Genomic DNA, 18,720 nt, shown 5'->3' with positions numbered 1-18,720 from the left:
CACATAGCTCACAAACACTAATTATCTGTTTAACACCATAGTTAGCAGAGAATCGATCTTCATTGATAACGCCTTTAGTTGAGCAGTGATAGTCGTAGCTGTATCCACTTCAAGAACTCCTGCTACCTTGCCCTGTGGACATCTCTGGGTTGGATACTGATATTCATTAACAACCATCAGTTCAATTAGATCATAAGCTTCCTTATAGCTCTTTGCCCATAATGCTCCACCTGCTGCTGCATCGAGCATGGGTCTGTACTGTGCTCCCAACCCATTGTAAAAACAATTGATGATCATCCAATCAGGCATTCCATGATGAGGAAACTTCCTAAGAATCTCCTTGTAGCACTCCCAAGCTTCATATAAAGATTCTCCTGATTGCTGCGCAAATTGAGTAAGAGCATTCCTGATTGCAGCTGTCTTCGCCATAGGGAAGAATTTAGTAAGAAACTTCTAAGCAAGATCTTCCTAAGTAGTAATCGAACCAGCTGGTAGAGAGTATAACCGGATCTTAGCCTTGTCTCTCAAAGAGAATGGGAACAGTCTCAGCTTCACAGCATCTTCAGAAACACCATTGAACTTAAAGGTGTCACAAATCTCAATAAAATCCCTAATGTGCATATTTGGATCTTCAATTGGAGAACCCCCAAACTGGATTGAATTCTACACCCATTGAATTATGCCAGGCTTGATCTCAAAGGTATTAGCTGTGATAGCTGGCCGGACAATGCTAGATTGAATGTCATTGATCTTGGGTTAAGAAAAATCCATCAAGGCTCTCGATTGTGATGCTGGATCTCCCATTGTAATGAGTACCTGAAACACAAATAAATAAACCGTGAAAGTAAAAGAATCCGAGTCAGTGAACTTTAACGACCACCGATGACAAGCACATAAACTAAAAATTAACACCGAGTCCCCTGGCAGCGGCGCGAAAATCTTGTTAGGGCGAAAACACGCGCTAATATTCACGCAAGTATACGCGTTCGCAAGTAGTATAAGATATAAATCAGATTCGTTCCCAAAGAGACTGGTTTAGGTTAAGTTCAATTTATGCACCTATGCAACAATGTATGATTATCGCTCAATGCTAAGATAAATAACAAATTGGGTTTTTATTAAACTAAGAGATTATAGTAAATAACATTAACTAAGAGAATTGAGGTTGAATTACTATATATGACAAACATGGGATCCTAACTTCATTACTACTTCATTCCATAGCCTTTTCATTCTTAACCTTAGCATGTGATGGTGATGACACTAATCAGATAACACGAAACTGATAAATGCCAACTTTCGTTGCACGAATACCATTCTACCATACATCCACAAAAGAGATAGAAGGTGAACAGGCACCAATTATATTGAGACCCTATATGTCTATAGAAATTGACAACATAACGGTTTAAGCACAAGTTATCCATAATGATTACATAGGGCAAGTAAAACGGTTAGAGTTACCTACGAATCATGTATATACATACATGAACCTATGCTAGCATGGCAAGTTCTAAACCTCTATATTCACTGTCGCTTCAATAGAGATTAACACGCTATCTTATATGTTAGCTACGCACATAAAACGAATAAGCACAACAAATACTAGGATATCAATCAATCACCACACACCAAGATATCAAAACAAATTAATTATTGAAATCCATAAGTAAATCCGCTAGAATCCCATGATAACGATTAACCCATAATTGAACTCATCGTCACCATGGGTTCCAATGAAAGCATGGTATAAAACAAGGTCTTAATAAACTGAATAATAATTAAAGGACGAATAAACGAGATCTAGGTTCAACAAGAACGAAAATGAGCATCCAAAGTTACAACTAATTAAAAGAATCACAAGTTAAAAACAAGATCTTCTTTTTCAGAGTTGTTCTGTGTTTCTAGGTCTTCTACTTGGTATCCCAATCTTCTCGGATGATGAAAACCCTTTTTTTTAAGTATATATAAGCCCCTAGTGGACCTGGACCCTTAAAATCGTCAAATTCCACTCAAAAGGCTTTTTCAGCGAAATCAGCGACCAGCCGCACCTTGGGCGGCCGCTCAGCTGTCCGGGCGGACGCTCAGCTCCTGTTTGGAAAAATTTCTGATGATTCATGTTTTGGCCATAACTTGAGTTTTACTCGTCAGAATTAGGCGATTCAACTGCCCACGTGAAGCTTATGAGATTAGATACAACTTGACAATGGCCTTGGCTTCCAAATATGATCACTTTTTATCATATTTCCTTTAAAATCTTTTTTCTTTATATAACTGATACCTGAAATGCAATAACACAAAAACACATCAAAATACCAACAACTTGAGTCCAAAACACCATTTTAAGCTTGTAATAAAGTATTCCAAGTGGATATAAAATCTACTTATCATCTATTTCATAGACGAACAGTTCCGCTCTCAGGCCTTCATATCATAACTATACAATCAACTGTTATGTCTTCTATAATATCCACTCAGCTTCACTTATAATCCTTCAGGTTTTCACACTAACCCTAATAACTGCTTCGAATAAGTTCAACCTTATTCCACCGTTGCCTGAACATATAATGAATTTCATACGGACTAGTGTTGATGTCTTCTTCATTGCATCTACCAAGATCATTATGTAGATACTAAATCATCATTCTGAACTAATTCTAGTGGAATATAGATTATTTGCAATTTCTCGTTCGATGATGAGTTCTCTAAAACAGTATTGTTGAGATAAACATTCTGCTTCAATCGTGCTCAACAATCTCCCCATATTTGACTGTTACATTTGGTAGTCAAATAATAATGGGGAAGCAACCGTTTGGAGGATAACTTAACTAACTTCAAAAATAAATCTTTAATAAGCTTTCAACATTTAGCACTGGACTTGTAAATAATTTCATCTTATACCTTTTGCATATTCTATAAACCTTTAGGTTTATCAGAGAACAAGTTCTCCACTCCCTTATGTAAAGTTGTAGATGGAGATGTCTTTCAAATACTGTCTTCAATCTTCAGATCTTCCCATAGAGCACAAAAATACATTTTAGAAACCAGAACCAATAATCTCTCCCCTTAAGATGAAGAACCTCCCCTTAGTATAATAAAGGTGAAATCTCTTCTTCTTAGTATAAGAAAGATCTGTTTTTCTAATCATCTATAAACTACCCCCTTATTTGAGTAATCCTTCAAAATGTATCAGAGTAGAGGGATATGACCAAATAAACAAGTTAAGAGATTATAGTTGGTAACCATTTCCTCATAGTGCAAGTGTGTGATTTCTGTTTAGTGATCTCACAATTTGTTACACTTCACTCCACACTCAAGCGTTTGTCACTCAGTCTCACAGTGTGTCACTCACCCAAAACTCTAAACATCCAAGTGTTCCTGCAAAAAAATCATTTTTATAGAAAAGTTGCCTTCCACCATCAAGAATGGAAACTCTCAGTCAAGAGATTCAGAAATGTTCCTTCTAAGAGTGAAAATTAAGATTATTTTAAGTGGTAGAATTCGTGATACCGCTCAACTTCTATCAAGAAGTATACCTTATAAAATTATCAGATAATATCTGAGTCTTCATTTACAAGTTATAATTTTGACTAAAGATAAAATCAATCCAGATTTGAATTTTGGAAAGATGATCAATGATCAATGATATGCCAAAAGGGATCAGAGATTTCTTCTGAAGTTTATGAAGACTTATCAGAGATAATGATCCAGAACGTGAATGCAAATTCAAAATCAGAGATATTGAACTGAGGAATAATCCAAGAATCTTACCTTTGTCAGAGATTATGAACTATGAAATAACTCATAGGTTCAAAACCTTAATCTATTCAAAGATCATAATGTAAGGCTTTAAAGGCCGGTATCTAAGGATTAAAATTCAACTATTGTTAGTGACCTTAATATGGTTTAACAACAAATGATGTGTCAATACCTTCCTTGTGCGTGAATCTCACATGTGCATGGGAAATATTTAGATAAAGGGGGTAGTGACTCTCATTCAGATGCCCTGGACGACAGGCGAGTTTTAATAGATTATATTTTGTTAAAAGAATTCACTTAGTAACATTTTATATGACTTTTCAGCTCTACATTCTTTGAGAGAATACAGATGGGTTTACAGTTGCCTTGAGGTTTAGATACTCCGCTACTTTGTGAGAGGAATAGTTGTAGGGTTGACATTTCCTTCCTGATGTGGTACTGCTTGGAACTATCTCTGTTATTCCCGAACAATCTAAATACAGAATTATAGAAGGGGGGGGGGAGGTTGAATGGAATTCTGGTTTCTTTTGGAAATTTAAAAATTTCTTATGAATATATATATAACAGTGTTTGAATAAGCTAGTTGCGGAAAAGACATATTCAAGTATTCAAACACAAAGTAGATAAAGAAGGCTATTTAAAAACTTTCTGGTGGATTGATTTTTCCACAAGATATATATATATATATATAAATGTAGAAGATCTTTGTGATGCAAACATACACAGCTGCTTACAAGAGTTCTTACAAACTGAACTTGAGAGTTATAAAGGTACAACTTACAAATGCTCTCTAGTTCTTGATTGTCTTGATTAATTAATTAACTCTTTGCTACACTTGGTTTATATATCACCAAGATACATGTGTCACAACATAAAACATACATCTATTATCTAGGTCTAATCACATGTTTCTTCATTTCTCTGTCCCATGCAATCCAGATAGATATAGTATCTTTGAACGTCCCTATTTTGCATGAAAATGGAAACGCTTCTTGGTCTTCATGATCCTGATTATAGGCTGCCATACTCCATTTGTATACAATCAACCCATGTGACTGTCAAGTTGCTTTCAACTGCTATTCAGATCTAATGTTATTTGAGACTTCATCATTATCCGTTGATGAGGATCAAGGAATGAATATGTTAATTTGGATTTGGTTATGTGTACTTGTGGTGATGCTCAATTGGAGAGGATGCAAACATGGGTTATGAAGCTTACCTGGACAACAAGGAATAAAGGAGCGATGCATGAAATTGGACAAGTAGCTGATTATTATATAAATATTAATTCAAATTTTGCTGGCAAGTTTTTACCTTTCACTTGAAAGGGTTTTTCTTGTTTTAAGCACTTAGGATTTTATTTTCCTATTTGGATTTGGTTTTTGTCTTTTTTCTAATCGGATTTGGTTTTTAAATTTGTTTCCTGGAAGGATTCAGATATTGGCTAATTCAAGCTTATATTGAATTTCTTTTGGAATCCTATTTGGTTTAGGTTATTGTCTAAGCCTATAAATACCCTTCTCATGTAATCTTTTAAGGGAGACAATGGATGATATAAAACTTTTGTTTTGAGATAAACTATGAGTAGTTTTTCTTTCCTCTAAACTTCAATTACTGGATTGTTTTGAATGTTAGATTCAAATTACTTAGTTTCTGGATTGATCTAAGCAATTTGAGATTCAAAGTTCACGTTTCCATTTCTGATAACAAATTGATGTGGATCTCTCCACAAAGAAACAAAAAATAAGAAAAAAGAAAAGGGATAAGAGAAGAAGAGGATATTTCAAAAGAACACGATCAATCCAGAAACGTGAACTTTGAATCTCAAATTGCTTAGATCAATCCAGAAACTAAGTAATTCGAATCTAACCTTCAAAACAATCCAGTAATTGAAGTTTAGAGGAAAGAAAAACTACTCATAGTTTATCTCAAAACAAAAGTTTTATATCATCCATTGTCTCCCTTAAAAGATTACATGAGAAGGGTATTTATAGGCTTAGACAATAACCTAAACCAAATAGGATTCCAAAAGAAATTCAATATAAGCTTGAATTAGCCAATATCTGAATCCTTCCAGGAAACAAATTTAAAAACCAAATCCGAATAGAAAAAAGACAAAAACCAAATCCAAATAGGAAAATAAAATCCTAAGTGCTTAAAACAAGAAAAACCCTTTCAAGTGAAAGGTAAAAACTTGCAAGCAAAATTTGAATTAATAATTATATAATAATCAGCTACTTGTCCAACTTCATGCATCACTCCTTTATTCCTTGTTGTCTAAGTAAGCTTCATAACCCATGTTTGCATCCTCTCCAATTTAGCATCACCACAAGTACACATAACCAAATCCAAATTAACATATTCATTCCTTGATCCTTATCATTCTCCTCTCCTTTGAAGAAAACTCGTCCTCGAGTTCTAAAGTATTTAAGAATAACCACATAACGAGGTGATTTCTCGTAGAACTTGAAAGCCTTAAATTTCAATTCCATCAGCAATATCTTTGGAAGTAAACTCGAAAGAATAAGATAGTTTGATGAGATAGGTGAATTCAACAAGTTCTCTACCCCCAGAAAATCATTGTGTTCCACTAGGATAATGTTGTTTCCCTTGTACACAACCTCTTTAGTTTTGAACTTCTCCTTTAGTATCTCTTGTCCTTCAACAATGTCGTCATGCACAAATTTAGGAGATGCATCTATCTGATTTTTTTCAACAACCAAAACTTTCTCAACAACCGACTTTCTTTTTCAAGGCTTCTCTATCATAGCTTCTTTTCTAACTGGTTCATCCTTTTCATCGAAACTTGATGTAGTCAGTACACGTAAGACCTTGTGATCAACAACATGATCCGCAACATTCTCCACACCGACACGGTCTTCTTCTTTAGTTTCTTCTAAAAGAGTGAACTCGTGAAGGAAAGACTTCAATTTCTCGTCTTTTTGAAAAGATTCAAATTCCAATGCAAGATTGTATACATCATTAAATGAGATATATGGACTTGATTTAACCTTTCGATAAATAGGCAAATTCAATCCACGGATAAATCTTCCAATTTTCATTGTTTCTGTCTCCTCCAAGTCACAAATAAGGCGCAATCTATAAAATTCAGAAGTATACTCAGAAACACTCATAGTACCTTGAGAGAGGGATGTCATCTTCATTATACATTCGAATTTATAATGCAAAGGAATATATTTTGCACGGAGTTTTTTCTTCAGGGATGTCCAAGTCATAATCTTTTCTTTTCCAGATGTAACTCTTTTTGTGTTTAGATTATCAAACCACAAGCCTGCTTTCTTTGTAAGTTTAAGCACTGCAATCTTGAATATTCTCATCTCAGTCCAACCTGTATAAACAGAAATCTTGTCGACTTGTGTAACCCATTCAACAAAATCATCTATGCTAACCAAACCTATAAAGTAACCAAGCTCTATACCAGGATCATAGACTTCATCACTATCTTTCACCTTAACTAAATTTTATCCAATTCATCAAACCTCAATTTCGTTGAATTAGCAAGCTTTTGAGTACGTTTATCAATCTCATCCAATTTTCCAAGTAATTTTCTGAGCAATTCATTTGTAGCCATAAGAAAAATCTGATTTTTTTATGAATAGTACCCGTGAACAATGTCGATGAACAGTGCCCGTGAACAGTACTCATGAACAGTGCCTATGAACAGTATTCAGGAACAGTATCCGTGAACAGTAACTCGTGAATAGTAATTTTTTTTGAAATCTAGATCTCCCAACAATTAAGAAATTGGAGAAAACACTTTGGCTCTTGATACCAAATTGATGTGGATCTCTCCACAAAGAAACAAAAAATAAGAAAAAAGAAAAGGGATAAGAGAAGAAAATGATATTTCAAAAGAACACGATCAATCCTGAAACGTGAACTTTGAATCTCAAATTGCTTAGATCAATCCAGAAACTAAGTAATTCGAATCTAACCTTCAAAACAATCCAGTAATTGAAGTTTAGAGGAAAGAAAAACTACTCATACTTTATCTCAAAACAAAAGTTTTATATCATCCATTGTCTCCCTTAAAAGATTACATGAGAAGGTTATTTATAGGCTTAGACAATAACCCAAACCCAATAGGATTCCAAGAGAAATTCAATATCAGCTTGAATTAGCCAATATCTGAATCCTTCCAGGAAACAAATTTAAAAACCAAATCCGAATAGAAAAAAGACAAAAACCAAATCCAAATAGGAAAATAAAATCCTAAGTGCTTAAAACAAGAAAAACCCTTTCAAGTGAAAGGTAAAAACTTGCAAGCAAAATTTGAATTAATAATTATATAATAATCAACTACTTGTCCAACTTCATGCATCGCTCCTTTATTCCTTGTTGTCCAAGTAAGCTTCATAACCCATATTTGCATCCTCTCCAATTGAGAATCACCACAAGTACACATAACCAAATCCTCATATTAATGATGAGGATCAAGGAATGAATATGTTAATTTGGATTTGGTTATGTGTACTTGTGGTGATGCTCAATTGGAGAGGATGCAAACATGGGTTATGAAGCTTACTTGGACAACAAGGAATAAAGGAGCGATGCATGAAGTTGGACAAGTAGCTGATTATTATATAATTATTAATTTAAATTTTGCTTACAGGTTTTTATCTTTCACTTGAAAGGATTTTTCTTGTTTTAAGCACTTAGGATTTTGTTTTCCTGTTTGGATTTGGTTTTGTCTTTTTTCTATTTGGATTTGGTTTTTAAATTTGTTTCCTGGAAGGATTCAGATATTGGCTAATTCAAGATGATATTGAATTTCTCTTAGGAATCCTATTGGGTTTGGGTTATTGTCTAAGCCTATAAATACCCTTCTCATGTAATCTTTTAAGGGAGACAATTGATGATATAAAACTTTTGTTTTGAGATAAACTGTGAGTAGTTTTTCTTTCCTCTAAACTTCAATTACTGGATTGTTTTGAAGGTTAGATTCGAATTACTTAGTTTCTGGATTGATCTAAGCAATTTGAGATTCAAAGTTCACGTTTCTGGATTGATCGTGTTCTTTTGAAATATCCTCTTCTTCTCTTATCCCTTTTCTTTTTTTGTTTTTCCTTTCTTTGTGGTGTGATCCACATCATCCGTTGAGTCTGTTATGAATCATCCGTTAAAGATGCCTTGAGTCATCCGTTGAGAGCTTTGCAGATTATCCATTGATAGTGTTTCCTTAGCAATTTATACTCTTTCACTAATGCAGAATTGTAATGCATTATCTATTTATAATTACCAAACCTATTCTGCATATCTTTCTAGTAGTCAACATGACTTGGAATTTCTAACAACTTCTAAACTTCTAAGATATTGTAGTATACAAGAATGTGCTACAGACTTATTTAAACATAAGATACTCCATCACTTTGATGGTTATAAATCATTTAACTTATCTCTTAAAGTGTTTTGTTGAGTTATCATCAAGCCTATAACATATTCCTAACAATCTCCCCCAATTTATGTTTAATAGAATTATAGACATAAATTCAGGTTAACTTGATGATAACAAAACACTATATTAAAAATAAGACAGTAAGCAGTAGATAAGTTACAAAATGCTTCAAATAAAATTTGAATAAAGAAAGTTGAGTATGGTTACATGTCAGTTCAAGATGCTCCTTTAGCCTGAGCTGATCATTTCTTCTTCCTTGAAACTCTGGACCTCTTCCCCAGCTTTTTGTTATTCTCCTCAATTTGATGTTGAAGTTGTCTATGTAATTCAACTTCATTACCATCTTTGGGATCCAGCATATCCTTCATTTTTCTGAGAGTTTCAATGCTAGATATTTGCAGCTAGTCATCAAGTCTGAAAAATCTCTTGACTCCCCTTTCATCTCTAAACTCCATCATCCAGTAAGGTCTCAAATGAACTGTATCTACAATATGTGGAATAATTAAAACTCTAGGCAGTGCATTTGGATCTTCCCAACTTTGTCTAATTTGGTTGATCTTGTTAAGAACTTCAATTTTGGCTATTTTTGTGAAACCAAAGTCCTTCTTCATAACAGTGAACACCTTCATTAGAACAATGTGGCTTTCACTGAGGATTCTGTATAGGGGCCAAATGATCTTGTTGCCTCCCTTGTATCTAAACACTAATCTTTCTGGTAGCTTGGTGTTAGCAACAATTCCCCTTACTTCATCAAGCTCATCCAGGTAGAGATTAAGGTCTGAGATTTCCTTGATGTCATATATGAACAATTGATAATCTTTTTTGACTTTGGGTTTGGGCTTAGAGATCACTTTGTGTTAAGGAGGATTTGACTTGACTCCCATAATTTTCCCCTTTCTTTTGTTCCTCTTTTTGGTGGGCACTAGAAGGTTCAAATCAGGTAAAGATAGACTGTCCCAATCTATGGGTTCATCCTTTGGTATGATAGGCTCACCATGAAAGTTGATGCCTGGATGAACCTGTTAGTGTTTGTGCCCTAGAGACAACACTATTATGTTTATATTATGAAACATTTGGATTATTAATTATGATTATATGGATTATTCTTTAGTAATTTATTATATCTTTATTTTCTCTGATAAGATGTTAGATTAATAAATGTCCTTGGAATATGATATGTAAATCTATATCTCTAAGTACGTGACTTAGAAATGAGATTATGAGAATAGTATTGATATTCCTAAAGGTCCCTAGTCAAGTATTATTGTTAAGGGACGATAATAAATACAGTGATACTAGTGTGTTTGTTGGCTGATGATCACATCTCATTGATCATAGGTATGGTGATACTAAAGTCAAAACACAGGCACATGTATTAAATACATGGTGCTGGATTGACCCGTTGTGAGATACTACATGTTTATAGTATCATAAGTTAATCTCACAGTGATAATGATGTATTAGTCCTTTGACCTAAAATCATTATATTTCTATACGAGAATTAATATACTTTGATACTATTGAAAGTTATCCTTGACCGGGTAATAATAAAAGTAGACATTGGGTACATTATGAATTGGATGAGAATTATGAATGATCTAGATGGGATTTAGCGCTCCTTTATTAAAGGAGTGATATTATTGGCCTTTTGATTGTGTAAGACTATAAAATGCATGGTTGTGCTCAAATACTGATTTGTTTAATAGTTTACTCATTAATCAAGGAAAGAAGGATTGGACGTTAACAGAGGATGACACAATGCATGCCTCGAGTTTGATCTATAATATAAGGCTAAAGGGATTATATTACATTGTACATTATTCACGAAAGGTTTAATTGATCACCGATTTATTATTATTACTTGGGTAACAATGATGTATTACTAGATGCCGCTCATTATTTATAATTTTAAATTAGATTTAAAATTGTTGCCAACGTAATAATAACCTAAAGGGTCGCACAAAGAATGATTGGAGGATTATTTAATTTAAATTCGAATTTATATTAAATGTAAGTAATTTGAATTATTTTTTATGAATTAAGTATGACTTAATTAATTAAATAAATAGGAAATTCGAATTTAATATTAAATCTTAAATTAATTTATTGGATGATTAAGTGAGACTTAATAATACAATAATTAGAATTTTGAATTTTGAATTTAATAATAATAATAATAAGTCTAAAATTCAGTTTAGGGTTGGAGGCCCATTAACTCTTGCCTATATAATATCTCTTTCTAATAGAATTACGGTTACACGTTTTATTTGATAAAACATAAACCCTAGCAGCTTGAAGAGAGATAGAGAGGGCAAGAAGGTGGCCTCAAGAACGTGCTAGTACACACCCATCCTCTGGGCGATCATTCGTGTGGATACCTGGAAGGCGTAGATCGTTCCAGCGACGGGCTACATGGTGATCATTCAAGACCTCCATCTTTCCATTAACGTAAAGCTTCTTAAGGTAAAACATCTATTCTCCGTAATTATCCGTTCATTATACATAGATCCTGCGGTAGGGATTTAAAAATTTTATTTTTCCGTTGCATTTTTATGCTCGAATCCCTAACAGAACCTTGACTTCAATAGGTTCCTCAGTGTACACAGTTGGTTGACTTGTAGTTGTAGATTGAGCTTGATCAATTTCCCTTTCAGTAGGGCTAGCTGAACTTTTTGCATTGGCCTTCCTTCGAATCCCTTTTGCCCACTCTTGTATTGCTTTCTCCTTCTTTGGATCATCAGCTAAAGTTTTCTCAGATATATTTGAAGTAGCAGGCATCTCCAATTTCCTTTTTCCTCCTTTAGTGGCTTGCTTCAATCTTCTTTTCTGAGCTTCAAGTCTTCTATTTTACTCATCTTTAGGGTATCCAAACTGAGGGTATCCAAACAACACACAAATCATCTTTCCATGTTTGTAGATTCTTGCTATTCTTTTTGTTAAATTGGCATCCTCGATGGTCTTGAAGCTTTTTATTGAAGCACCCATCAGTTTTTCTTCATCTGGCCTAGGAGGAGAATAATTAACCAACATTGGATGCTTTGCTGACGTTATGACATTTTCTTATTTGGGTTTCAGCACCACAAAATTGTTGAACTCATTCTTCACAGAGGGCTCACCCTTATCTCCTTTTCCTAGCTACATGTCTTTTATGGCAATTGGTCTCAACTAAGTGAAATGTTTCACTGATTGAGCTTGATTAGTAGTTGAGCCAAAAACCTTCTCAATTCAATCATCAATCTTCTTTATTTGCTCTTTTAAAGGGAGCTCAGCTGCTGCTAAATTGATCAGATCAATACTGCCCATAACTTGTGGGCTTAAAGATAGTGATAGTTGGTACTATCACTTTGCTGACTTCAATATTCACATCCTTCCCCCCTTCACATCCTTCTCCACCTTACTGAGTTGGACAATTTCATTATTCTCCCCTTTTTTGTTATCATCAAGTGAAGTAAGGTTGGAAGTTTGAGAAATCACCACCTACTGTAGTAATTGAGTTTGAGCTGCTTGGTTTGAAAGTATCTAGGTCACTGTTTCTCAGTAGCTGTCATTCTAGAACCCAAGGCCTCAACCTTCCTATTGAGATCATTGTTCTTTCTGAGTTTCTGGTGAATATCCCTTATTGTTGACTCAGGGAGCTTGACCGCTATGTTATCATTGATGTCTTTCTTGTCTATATCAATGGCTTGTTTGAGCTCATCCACATATTGATTCTGTTTAAGAGTCTGAATTTTGTGTAGTTGTAGAGATTCAATATGGGCTTCTAGAAGACTTATGGTACTAGCCTTGGTGGTGGCTTCAATTACTCATTGAGTCTGAGAAATAATCTTGAACATTGTGGAGTTGAAATGGTCATAAATGCACTCTTTGGTTAGCATCCAGGCTGGAGTACTAGTAAAGGAACTAGGACTTGCAGCTACCCCTAAGTCCATGCTAGCTTCATCAGTATCTTCCCCATTTGACTCATCACCAAAAGAGTCACCAGAATCATACTTAAAATTATCCCCATCTATAGGTGGAAGGGATTTGATTACATCCTTTGCTCTTAGAATTGAAGCTGTAGTCACTATACAATATATGGTCTATTGCAACACCAAAAAAGTGTATTAAAAGACCATAAATGTGTTACAATAGAGGTTTTTGCAACATTTTTGCTAAAATTTAGCGTTGCATTTGTTGCCGTTGCAATAGACACCTATAACAACATTTGTTGTACTTATTGCAACATTTTAATGTATCACAATAACCTGCTTTATTGTAACACTTTGTCCAGTTTTAGTTACATTTTATGGTGTTACAATAAACTATTGCAACATATTTCTGTAATACTTTTTAGTTTAATGTGTTACAAAAGTCCATTTATTGCAACATTTTTATGTAACACTTTTTCCGTATTTACATACTTTATGTTTTTAGCAACATTTATTTGCAACACTTTGTATTAGTCTAAGTTGTTATATCCTATTTGAAATGTCAATAACCATCCCAGAATCACATAAACCGGATTTTACATATACTAAATCTGCAGATGGCGAATCCAACAAAAAATACATATTAATTTACACCAAGTACCCTTGCTCTATACTGGGACTTTCAACACTATTAGTTGAAGAACTAAGCAATAGTAAAATACTTGATAGTGTGGCTTCCATGTAAACTTAATCAACTAGTATCTTTAACCATTCACTATCTCAAACACAACCATAGATGGAAATTTCAAGTAATTCAAAACACTGAGTTGTTTATCGATGCATTTTAACGCAGTTGAAGCTAGATCTTGATGCCACCATTTCACTTAATGACATCTTCTTTGGCCCAAGGTCTGGTCTTTCCAATCAAATTCTTGTATATGTCGATGATCAGGGATGCATGCACTGGTAGGATTTACACATAGCAGGAGAAGTGATACTATGGAAATATGGGTCTTCCCCGGAACCTGATGAAGATGTCACAAACCCGCGGGATTTTGATCTTGGCTTGAATGTGTCAATTTCAACATTTTTGGGGCTCTCATCAAAGAAAGTATATTTAGTATCAAAAGAAGTTGAAGACGTTTTGCTATGAAATTCATTTCTCTTCTCCAGCCTTTCCAGATATACATAATAATTATTGACAAGAACTTGTTACTATTTAGCATAATATATATAAGAGAGCATGCCACTTTTATTTGAATATAAGAGCCCTCTGAAATCTTGCAGTAAAATGTCAATTTGGAATCTCTGTAAGGGATATTTCACTGCTTTTTTGTTTGGGTAACCTCTGCGAGAATGTTTGTCAAGTTCCTGTAGATATCACAAATTCATGATGGTTCTAAAATAATCAATAATATAGCTAAAACCCTTAATCTATTATAGATTTCAAAGTTCCTGTAGGGTAAGCCGACACATTACTACGAATTTCGAAGTTCGCAATGTAACTTATTTACTGCTCACTCTTATGATTTGAAAATATTATATAGTTAAAAAAATCTATTAATAGCAAATCTGTGCAAACATAGCACTGGGAGGTGACTGTGGAAATAATGAAAATCAAGGGAAATCTGAAAAATACAAAATCTATTAATAGACAAGTAAAAATAATTTGAATTGTTCTACAGTCACAAAAATAAATTTCCAGAACTACAAGAAGGACCACAAGTAGTAAAGCAGTTTATGATACTCCCCCTTTATCTATAATAGTTGGTCACAAGACTCACAACTCATAAAGTATAATTAATGTCGATGATAAGAAATAGCTGATTCACATAGATTCAATGTGTATTATGTAACATTGGCATTAGTCATAACCCCATTTAAGTAAAGAATATGTAGCATTGTGTAAACTGCAAAAATAAGATGTTAAAAAATAATTACTAGACATGTGATGCAGTGCATACGTTATTAGCAATACAGGTAACCATCTACTATTATAGATATTCTTACGGTTACCATTCAATCTGATTTGAACAACTATGTCAAGTTAATATGCTGCTAATAATCCCATCAAAAGGCCCAAGGCTGTATTCTTTCCAACTTTGAAGCTTAATTTGGGTGTCCCTCCTCTCACGACCAAGAATCCTATTATTAAGCAAAAAAAACTGCCTCTGCTAGTGATCCATAATTAAAGATATACATATTTACAAGTTCTTTCCTTAAGGAAGACAATATGTGAAGGAATGCTTCTTCAGCATCCTACATAGCAAATCTAAACAAGTTAAACCAACAATCTGTAGTCCATTAAACTAAATCCAAATATTGAATTATTTATCATGAGAGAAACTTCACCTGCTGGTTGGTCAAATTGAAATCATATTTATAGTAGTTGACTGTCATCATCAGTTTCCGAGGACTCAAGTCCTCGGTTTCATGTCGCGGAGTACACAAGTCTGCGACAAAGGAAAAAGAAGGCAAGGTTATACTATTGGAAATCATGTCCAAAGAAGAGCCAGTTGGAGATTAAAAGGTACATGTGGACTCAGCTCAGATTAAAGATAATCTTTGATCGGTGTGAACTTAAAACACATGGGCCTGTAAAGATGCAGTTCAACACAATTCACAATAAAGGTATATTACTATGCCAATTACAGTAAGTTAGACATGCCAACTGGTCTATGTATATAGCTTTTTCCTTAATAATTTTTTATAGATCAAGTTCTCGTATTTCTCTGAGCATGAAAGCACGCAAATGATAGGTCCTAATCCTAATCAACATCAAAGAACTGACTAAATTAAAGTCAACTAAGCGGGAATCGGATAACTAAGATGCATTACCAAACTGTGAAGAACAAACAAAGAATCCTGTTATCATTGTAAAGCAAGTAGCAGTTTGTCAACATGTTTAAGCTATAGCTGATTTGTGCATTGTCAGGCTATTTGTAAATTTCATCCGGACATGTTCTTTATCCCTATTTTAAGATGAGTCGATGTAAATTTCCTCATAACCCCTCCCCAAACAAACCTCTCAGTACATTGAATGCAATATATGTACTTAAAAATTTGTACCACATTTACCTGGATGAGCAGATTTTGTGGCCAACTCGAGTGGTGTTTCTTTCTGTATTATTAGAAATTATCAAAAAAGTCAGGGAGCTGGACATAGATAAACAGTACAATAAAACAAATTATTATGTAAATTAGAATCTTATTTAAAATTAGAAGATTTAAACCCGTAATGTTCTTACATTCATCAAGCACTAATTTCGGAAACCTAATTCAATTTTCTAAATATATACATACATACAAGCAACGAAAATAAGCAAAAATAAGCTAGGATAAATGAAAATGAACATCGATTCACAAACATACAAACAACCAAAACAAGGAAAATGAGCTAGAATAATTGAAAATGAACCTAAAATCAGATGAAGTAGGAGTGAGAGGATTCATATTCTTATCAACAACCTCCCGTTCATCGAACTCCTTCCCTGACCTCTCTTTCTGCTTTCCTACAATCATTATTCATTTAACTTCAATAAAACAAATCCAATTTCACAACTCCAACACACACAAACATGAAAAACAATAAAAAGTTACCTAAAACAGAAGTATCATTGGGCATAATTGACTTATCACGAGGCTTCGACTAGCACCCTGTATTGTAATTGTCACAAGAGACCCATATTGTACAGGTATTCAAACAGCTGATAACGGGAACAAAACACAGACATGGATATGTGTTTTCTTACATTAAAATTATACCACATTAAAACGCCATAATGAAGTATATAATGCAAAATTAAAATTACCTACACAAGAACACAAAATATAAAACTAACACAAAGAACAGAGTACTTTGTCCCTAAATATTTTTACATATTTTTAAAAGTATAAGCATTAAAAACTGGAAAGAATGCCAAATAAACAAATTAACACATAATTCAACTGATTAATACAAAATTAAAAACAATTCACACAAATATAACACAAAATCCTACTAATTCAACACCTAGTACCAGACCTTTAATCGAGAAAAATTATGAACATATATAGTCCAACATATAATCAAAAAAATTCACATGTATATATACATACACACACATATATTTATATATACATTTATTCATATATATTCAAAAAAAGATGGATATTTTACCTCTAATTGAAGCTTTAATTGAATCTTTACTTTTATCTTCGCTCAAACCAGTTTTGGGATTTGGGGTTTTGTTGGAATCAACTTTTGGGATTGAAGATAGATGAGTGAGAGAGATGATTGAGTGAGATAACTGAGAGATGGCTGAGAAAGAGATGGTCGAGAAAAAGAGAGGAAGAGATGAGCGGCAGAGGGAGGTATGATAGAGAGATGATTTTGTGTTTTTGTTAAATAAAATTGTATTCTGTGTAATAAAATATTTCGTGCCCGCCCATTGAAATACTTCAATTCCCGCTTACAAATTTCGGTCAACTGAACAAAAGCGTAATGTGTACTGTAACACTTTTCTTAAAGTATTGCAGCTATTTTAAAATGTTAAAACGATCCTTTCGCTTGCAACACTTTCACATTATATGTAACACTTTTCAAAATTATTGCAATAAACTAGTAACTTCCGTATTTATAGCAACACTTTATGCAACACAAATATATCTTGGCCTTGCAATAGGCCATATATGGTGTAGTGAGTATGTACCAGATTGAGAATCCTCTCTACTTCCTCATTTCCCTGAGCAGCCAAAGTCTGGTAGGCTGTAACAGGATGAGTAAATGTCTCAGCATCTAATGAAATAAAATCTATGACATCTTGGTATTCTTGCTATTATAGTCTTTTCCTTTCTATCTCATTGACACTCATTGACGCACTTGCAATGGCTTCCACCCTTATTGCTCCAGTACCCGCCTTTCTCTCATATTCTCTCTCTCTCTCTCTCTCTCTCTCTCTCTCTCTCTCTCTCTCTCTCTCTCTCTCTCTCTCTCTCTCTCTCTCTCTCTCTCTCTCTCTCTCTCTTTTCATCAAGGGCTCCCCTTGGCTCACCACCCTCACCTTCACCATCTAAGGCGGGACTCCTCTCACTCACTTTTATCACGCTGGAAGAAATAACATGCATATGTTCACTCTTTTCCTCTCCTTTTGCGTGGGAGCAACCCAGCCTCTCACTCATATCACTCCCTTCCCTAAATCATAAGAGTGATTGAACAACTACTAAATCATCTGCACTTGTTACAATTTTAGATATTTCAGGAGGTTCAGAGACTATCAATGGATGAGTGATATCGGTCAAAGTAGTAGTTGTGAGTATCAACGGATGACTGCTGTTAGGATTATCCATTGAAGGACAATCACTGATCAACGGATGAGGAATATCTATCGAAGAAGTAGAAATAATAGAGATAGGAGTTGAAATGATTGTCAAATCTGTGGAGATTGATTTTAAATTTAGGTGCACAAATTCTTCAACAGTTTGAGAAAGGATGGTCAACCGAGCCAACAAATCATCAATAAGATGATGCTCAGTTGCACTAGATTTTGGCTCCTCCATTAATGTAAGAGATGGAGAATCAGGAAATGATGTGTGTATCATATCCACATCCAGAGAAATAGTTAGATAGTTTTGTGTATATGTTGTTTCGATAATGAG

The 18,720-nt window shown here is 34.2% G+C and overlaps 1 non-coding gene across 1 annotated transcript; it reads left to right on the top strand.

The window, feature by feature from the left end:
* Positions 1-307: 307 nt before the first annotated feature.
* LOC141716337 (small nucleolar RNA R71) lies at positions 308-414 on the top strand. Its single transcript, XR_012573050.1, has one exon. It is a non-coding gene; the product is annotated as a small nucleolar RNA R71 (small nucleolar RNA).
* The last annotated feature ends 18,306 nt before the right edge of the window (positions 415-18,720 follow it).

Source organism: Apium graveolens, chromosome 3, assembly GCF_009905375.1.
Source record: "Apium graveolens cultivar Ventura chromosome 3, ASM990537v1, whole genome shotgun sequence".
NCBI classification, from domain to species: Eukaryota; Viridiplantae; Streptophyta; class Magnoliopsida; order Apiales; family Apiaceae; genus Apium; species Apium graveolens.
This window is presented reverse-complemented; position numbering and strand designations above follow the sequence as displayed.